Source organism: Trachypithecus francoisi, unplaced genomic scaffold (genome assembly GCF_009764315.1).
Source record: "Trachypithecus francoisi isolate TF-2019V2 unplaced genomic scaffold, Tfra_2.0 Lachesis_group13, whole genome shotgun sequence".
NCBI classification, from domain to species: domain Eukaryota; kingdom Metazoa; phylum Chordata; class Mammalia; order Primates; family Cercopithecidae; genus Trachypithecus; species Trachypithecus francoisi.
Window position 1 is genome coordinate 75,503,021 of NW_022681458.1, and position 8,626 is coordinate 75,511,646.

Genomic DNA, 8,626 nt, shown 5'->3' on the forward strand with positions numbered 1-8,626 from the left:
ACATACTCTAAATTTATTTCAGTGAATTATTTCTTTCTTTAGAGGCTCACCCAAATGAACACTTACAACTTTCTTTAGTGCCTGGGTATTTTCTTAAGAAGCTATGATTTCAGCAGTTTATTCGTCCCATTTTCTCATAGGCTTTCAATAGTTTATATATATATACACACACACATACATGTTTCTATATATATATACACACCTACATGCATCATACATATATAGCATTAAAATACATTATGTATAAAAATTTCTGGAATAAGTTATTTTATTCTTCCTTTTTTAGCTTTCTGTAATATTTGAAAAATTACATGAATATGTTTGTGAATTTACATTCCTTTTAGAAAAATTAAAAATAAGATCTAGCTTAAAATCTAGGATTATGGCAGACTTACAGAAATGAATTGAACCTCTGTGTTCATGACAACAAAATGATAAGTCTGAAGGTAACATGTATGAATAGGTCATTTTCTTGAATTATGCATTTGAATTACGTACACTCTGAGGCCTGTAGCAGGACAAGTCTCTTAGCTGGTAACTGAAAATAGCAGGCCATGTAGCCTATCCATTTTAGGATGATTTTGTTGTTCTGTATTTGATGCTGGACGTCCAATGAACTCTTTCGAAGTGATAAATCTCTATCAGTAAGAAATAGTCCCTAAGAGAAACTGACTAATATGGAAAGCCAAAAGGTCTAAAGCAGTGACTGTTCTAAGCCAGAAAATGAAACTGTCAGAATGCTAAGAATGTAATATTAAAAGTTTGGCTTAAATATATTAACTAACAAATATAACCAATTAAATGGCCGAGACAGGCTGTGAACCTTGATAGTCCAGCTTTAACTAAACATTTTTTCTTTCCTGTAGGAAAAATGGAAAAAGTTTAAGGATAAAATCTTTCACCAATGGCTCCAGGCAGGAAGAACAAAAGGTTTAGTCAAAATGGAAATGATAGCTGACTTTCAAAAATAAAGTTGTGGCTGGGCACGGTGGTTCATGCCTGTAATCCCAACACTTTGCAAGGCCTAGGTGGGTGGATCACTGGAGCCCAGGAGTTCAAAACCAGCCTGGGCACCATAGTGAGAACCCGTATCTACTAAAAATACAGACATTAGCCAGGCATTGTGGTGCATGCCTGTGGTCCCAGTTACTCGGAAGACTGAGGCTGGCAGATCATTTGAGCTCAGGAGGCGGAGGTTGCAGTGAGCCAAGATCATGTCACTGCACTCCAGCCTGGGTGACAAAGTGAGACTGTCAAAAAAAAAAAAAAAGAAAAGAAAAAAGAGAGAGAGAGAGAAAGGAAGAAAGAAAAAACTTTCCTTACCATAATTACAATCATTTTTTAAAAAACAATTTCCTTTTTCCCTGTTTCTTATTGAAAAACAGTTATGTGAATCAATAATCAGTTAAATCACCTTTTATCTTTATACTTTTAAATTTAATTTAATTTAATTTAATTTTTGAGACAGAGACTTGCTCTGTTACCCAGGATGGAGGGCAGTGGCACGATCTCAGCTCACCACAACCTTCGTCTCCCAGGTTCAAGCAATTCTCCTGCCTCAGTCTCCCGAGTAGCTGGGATTATGGTGCTTACCACCACACCCAGCTAATTTTTGTATTTTTTGTAGAGTTGGGGTTTTGCCATGTTGGCCAGACTGGTCTCGAACTCCTGACCTCAGGTGATCCACCCACTTCGGCCTCCGAAACTGCTGGGATTACAGGCATGAGCCACCGTGCCCAGCCACAACTTTATTTGAACCCAGCCAAGAATGAGTTTTCTGAGTTGAAGTTACAGATTAGATCACTTATTATTGATCACTGATTATTGCAGAAATATTTCCTCTCAAGCTGAACAAGACTATGGAAGAGAAGATTTATGAGCTAGGTGATGTATACAGTACAGATAAAGGCAGCTTATAATGGAAGAGAATGCCTTTCTAAACATGGATTTCCAAAGAGTAATAAACTTCAAATATTAGTGAACAGGAGCTGACTGACCTTTCAACTTCATGGCAATGCTGCACAATCAATGAATAAGCCAGGATGGCTCTACTGGTTTAAAAACCTTAGAGAATGAAGAGGCAAGGATAAAACTTCTGACTTATATGTTAACTATCTCATTAAAAAGTTGGGTCATGGGACCACTCTTTGTAGACTTGCAGAACTTTGCACACATAATGAAGAAATGACTTCTTTCCCAGAAACTTACATCATTATGAAGAATATCCTGAACCTTGAATAAAGTTTACTTTTTGTGCAGATGAACATTAATTTTATGTCTTCCTTTAATATAATCACATCCCTTATCTTCTCAGTGAGGGTGTTGTAACCTATTTCACAGTGTATGAGATATATTGAATATCTACTTCCACCAGGAAAATCAGGATGAGGATCTCAACATTACTGTCAGCTCATGCTGGAGACAATAGATTTTGGGGACTGTGTAATGAATACTAACACGAGAATAAAGGTTAAAAAGTCAGAAATGGTAAATATTCCCACAAAAATGCTAAAGAGAAAGTGTGTATCTTCAGGTGACTTCCACAGAAAAAGCAAAGCTTGCCATACTTCACAGAATATAGGTGACTAAATTTATGTAGAAAGGCTCATGGAAGAAATCTGAAGCAATAATATAGTTCACATGTATTGATTTATAGTTGTGTATCAGTCAGATATCAGCTAGAATGATAGAAGTTATTCTGTCTTTTGAGCAGAAATTGTGTTAATAACTTTATTTGAAGTATAATATATATCTATACAGTATACATAATGTAATTGTACAGCTCAATGGATTTTCTTAATGTGAACACATTTATCTTGCAGCATCAAGATTATAAAATTGAACAGTATCAGGACCTCAAAAGCCCGTATCACACCCCATTTCTGTCATCTCTCCATACAAAGATATGAATACAAGACTTAGAGAATAGTTGGAAAGGTTAAAAACAAAATTCATTGAGGACACTGCCAGCCTTTGGGGAATCAGTAAACATAGAAATCAGAAGGATGCCACCATAAGTGATCCCAGCTTCCTGCAGATGTTGTGCATCTCAGAAAGAAAAATGGCTTACTAGTTGCCTTTGCCCAATCCCCTGACAACAACTGCAACAGGTAATGGCTTATTTTCTGCCTTTCAACTATTGTGCCACTGACTCTCACTAGGGGACATTTCTTTAAGAGAATCTTAGAAATGTAATAAAAGACTCAGTTATGAGCTGTCCAAAAATGTAACATTTATAGAAATCCTGGGAGCAAGAGAAAAGCTTAGAAAGGTAGGGATGATACCGAGCATCAATCTGGTCTAGTCTGGTCCATGTTTTAGCTTCTTGACTTCTTTATACACTCTTATGTGCATATCTAAATTGCCAAAACAACATGGTGCAACTATTCATCACGCAAATAGAGATCCACAAAAATGGAAATGAAAAAACATTCCTATAAATAACCCCATCCATTTTTGAGTGATGCTTATTTCTTTACTTTTTCAGACACAATATGTAACTTAAAGATCAGTATAACACATTGTATAAACTATTAATGGAGGGGGAGAGGGAAAGCAGGAAGATTGTGTGTGTGTGTGTGTGTGTGTGTGTGTGTGTGTAGATAGATGAATTGATAAGAGATGATAGATATATTCATCTACTGTAGTTCTTGGGTAATGGAAAATACCCAGTGCCATTACCCAGTGCCGTAAATACCTTGTAAATGGCTGTTTTTTCTGCCATGACTCATTCTATTTTTTTCCCCTCAGTATGAATGCTACTATTAATGGTTCTTCACTTGTTGGGTGAACAATATTTTCATTCACAAAGGTCTGAGCGAGCAATTAGGGGTGCCTGAAAGCATCCTTTGGGTTCTAGACGTATACGTTTCCTTGTTCCTGCTGTGGAGCAGAAATCATAATTCCCCTTAATGGTTGGGATCCATCATCCGGGATAGTACAGTAGTCTCTTCTTTGTCTATTGGTTCAGGATCAGAGGGTAGTTCACGTGGCCTGATGTAAGCTCAATTTCCAATTTGATTTGGTGATAGTTGTGTCCCTCAGTAAAAGCACAACTCCCTTGAAAACTACTATTCACAATCAACTGAGTTGAAAGATGCATAGATAAGAATCACAAGTTATACAAGTCACTTCCACTTCCACCCTTGTTTCCAGGGTATATATCTTCTCCTGGCCATGGGACAAAGTGTTCAGATTTTTTTAAGGACACACAGTAAAATTTGTATGTTACAATACAAGGCATGAAGGCTTTGTCATCACGCAGTTTTGTCACTATTCTATCAGTCCCGTTGCTTCTGCATGTTGGATCCATGGTAAGATCAAGGATCCCATGACAGTGAGCATGTTATCTCACTTATTTTGCTTTCTAGTTGTTTCTAACAATGTTCCAATCAAAATCACAAAAGACTATTTTGAAAAAGTTGAATACTTGATTCTAAAACATACATGGATGTGCAAAAAAAATCTAAAATATCGAAACCATTTTTAAAAAGAACAAATTTGTACTTCAAGGTTTGCTATAAAACTAAAGGAATAAAAATAGTGCGTCTTTGACAAAAAGACATACAGATAAATTTTAAAAGATAATTTAGAAATAGCCTCATGTTTATATGGTAAATTAATTTTTGACAGAGGTACCAAAGTAATTTGATGGGGAAAGGGCAGCAATTTCAATAAAAATTACTAGGACAACTAGGTATTCACATAAAAATGAAATTCTATGCTTACCTGTTACTATAAACAAAAAGTAAGTTAGGGTAGATGATAGATCTACACATAAAGGCTTCTAAAGTTATATAAGAAAATGTAAAATGTCTTTTAATCTTTGGAGTAGGTAAAATTTGTTTGATAGACACAAAGCAAAATCCATACAAATTGATCAAATTAGGATCATAAAAATTAAAACTTTTGTTGTCCAAAAGACAATATTACTAACATAAGGGGGAATCCCATAGATTGGAAAATAAATACTTGCAATGCATATACCTGTCAAGAAACCTCTATCCAAAATATATAAAGAACTCTTACAACTGAAAACTAACAATCCAGTTTCTTAAATAGGCAAAAGATTTAAATAGACACTTTCACAAAAGAATATGTACGAATGGCCAATAAGCACATGAAAATATGCTTAGCATAATAAGGAAAATGTGAATTAAAAATGAAATATGATTTAACATCTACTAGAACAGCTAATATTAAACATACTGAGAAAAACACCTGTTGGTGAGTATTCGGAACAACTAGCCCTCTCATATCCTGTATGTGGAAGTGTAAAAATGGTACCATTATTCACGAAAAAGTTTTGGCAGTTTCTTGCAAAATCAAACATGCTCTTACCTTTGACATAGCAATGCCAAATTTATGCACTGCTCAACAGGAATAAAAACATATTATCTACAAAATGCACAAAAATGTTTATTGCAATTGTTTTTGTAAGACTCAGTAAATTGAAACAACTTATATTTCTGGCAATTAGAGAATGAATAAACAAATTGTGGAATGGAATAAAATGGAATGGAATCCTACTCAGCAATATAAAGTAATGAACTACTGGCACATTTAACAATATGAATGTATCTCGAGAATTACATTATGAATAAATAAAAAAGGAGGAAGCAAAAGATTACATGCTGTATGCTTCTATGTATATGAAAAATCCAGGAAAGACAAATTTAATACATATTTGTAGAAAGTAGAGCAGTGTTTGCCTGGAGTTAGACAGGTAGGGTAGGGATTAAGAAAGGACATGATCGACTCTTTTGGGAGTGATGGTACTTATCCATATGTTAACTGTAGTCATAGTTATAAGGGTGTATGCATTTGTCTAAACTCATTATATTGAACTTTTAAAATGTGTATATTTTATTGTAAACAAAGTAAAACAATATAGTTTTTTTCAGTTGCTTCTTGATCAAAAGCAATATTTGAGCTGCGGTGGCAGGATTCAACATGATAGTGGATAAATCATTCAGTAAGCCTATGAATATGGTACCTGAATAAGCATTGTGAGAAGGAAAGGTACATCTATATCCAGAATTAGTATCCAATAGGTTGAGGGGAAAGGGGGATAAGCAGGAAGATTCAGAACTACACATGGTCCTGTAAGAATTGAATTCATGGCATTATTTAAGAAAGAACCTTGTCATTTATCAATGTGCCCTATACATTTCATCTTACTCATTGTCTGAATTTTACTGAGGGTCCACAAAAATATTAGAAAGAACTTTCTCAATTGTAAACTGATTTAATCCTACTTAGGAGAACATATCTTCTTCATCATCATATGTAAATCTTCTTAAAGAGTGCAGCATCATTTGTTATCATCAGCACTTCAAATTGACAGATTCAAGTAAACTCTAAGTGAATATTAATAATGAAAAGAATTGATTGCCATATAGTGTATAATTTTAGTAAAAACTTAAATTGTTTTGTAAATGCATTTAATCTTATCCATAGAAATTACTGAAGGCAGAACATGTTACTTAAAATTTCCAATTATATTTTATTTAATGTTACAAGGTAAGTATGCTAAAATTGCACTTACTGACTTGAGAATTCACAATCTCTTGGTATATATTTCTTTTGAATAAATGAGTAGCCTGTTGTACTTTGCCATCGAGTCTTATTGCAGTGAAAATTTTTAACTAAATAACGTGACTTTTTGCACTCACAGCTTGAGGTGAATATACGGAAACTGATTTTGTATTCAGCCACTTATAATTCTCACTGACATAGCACTAAAATGTGTTGTTTTCTTTATTTCTTCATTAAGCAAAACCTTTTCTGCTAAAGCATCACAGGAAGTTTAACTACTTTGTGAATGATATTTTGCACTGCAAATGCTATTTTAATGGAGAATATAATAACAAAGAAGCTTAAAACAGTTAAAAAGATTATATATAATGTGCTCAAATTATATTACTAGATTCAGACCAGAAAATAATTTTTCAAACCAAGAATAATGTCCACCAAACAGTTTAGAATATAAAAATTAGAGTTTTAGAGAATTTCATAAGTGTACTCTTCCACCCTCTCAGAAAACTGAGGACCAGATGAGTTAAATAACATGTAAAAGTTTGTGTGGTCCCCACAATTGAAGCCTTGATTTAATCTAGTGCCAGTTTTCTTCTCACAATTTACATCTAAATATATTAAAAATGGGGAGTAAATACAAACTAAATACACGAAATTCTGCCAACACTCATAATTCTATGTATAAACATTTCTCTTCCATGCATCTTCTGCAATACTACGTGGCTTCCTCTGGATTTTTATCTGTTCTAAGGTTCACATTTATTCATCTTTTTATTGTGTGCTACTCCAGGAATCCTATCTTTTAATAAAATACTTTTTTTTTTTTTTTTTTGAGACAGAGTCTCACTCTGTTGCCACGGCTAGAGCGTCTGTCTCCCAGGCTGGAGTACAGTGGTGCGGTCTTGGCTCACTGCAACCTCCCCATCCCAGGTTCAAGTGATTTTGCTGCCTCAGCCTCCCAAGTAGCTGGGATTACAGGCATCTGCCACCATGACCAGCTAATTTTTGTATTTTTTAGTAGAGATGGGGTTTCACTATGTTGACCAGGCTGGTCTTGAACTCATGACCTCAGGTGATCCACCCATCTTGGCCTCCCAAAATGCTGGGATTACAAGCGTGAACCACTGCACTTGGCTGACTTTAATTTTTAAAACAGTTTTAGATTTACAGAAAAAATTAAAATGATGGTACAGTTTAGATTTACAAAAAACAATTGTGAATATAGTTTCCATACACCTTCACACTTAGTTTCCCTTTTTATGAACAGTTTTACATTGGTATGGCACATTTCTTATAATTAGTGAACCAATATTGATGCATTTTTATTAAATAAGTGTATGGTTTATTCAAATTTCCTTAATTTTTACATAACGTCCTTTTTCTATCACATCATTCAGGATCCCTCATTACGTTTAGCCACCATGTTTCCTTGGGCTTTCTTAGCTTTGAAGTTTCTCAGACTTTTTTGTTTTTGATGATGTTGATGTCTGTTTTGAGGTATACTCATCGTGTGTTTTGTAGAATGTCCCCCAACTGGGTTTTGTCTGATGTTGTTCTTATGATTAGACTGGAGCTAATGGGTTTTTGCAAAGAAAATCACAGAGGTAAAATGACACTTTCATCACATCTTATCATGGGTACATGCTACCAATATGATTTATGACTGTTGGTCTTGACCTTGGTCACCTGGCTGAGGGAGTGCTTTCAGAATTCTCTGCTATAAAGTTACTTTCTTCATCCCCTTTATATATTCTACTGGCTGGAAGGAAGTCCCTATGCACAGCCTTCACATAATGAGTAGGGTTATGTTCTCCCTCCTTTAAGGCAGAGTATCTACATAATTTGGAATTCTTTGGCACAGGATTTTTGTTTTTCTCCCGCTTTGTAATTTATTTGATAATTTATTTATGTAAGCATGGACTCATGGATATTTATTTTAAATCTTGGATTATAATTCATCATTTTTCTGTTGTTCTAATGGGTCCAGCTCTGACTACTGGGAGTGATTTCCGTTGGCTCCTGTGCCTCTTTGCCACACTCTCATCAAGGAGGGTTTTTCAGGTTTTGGTTTTTTCTTTAGCACGACTTT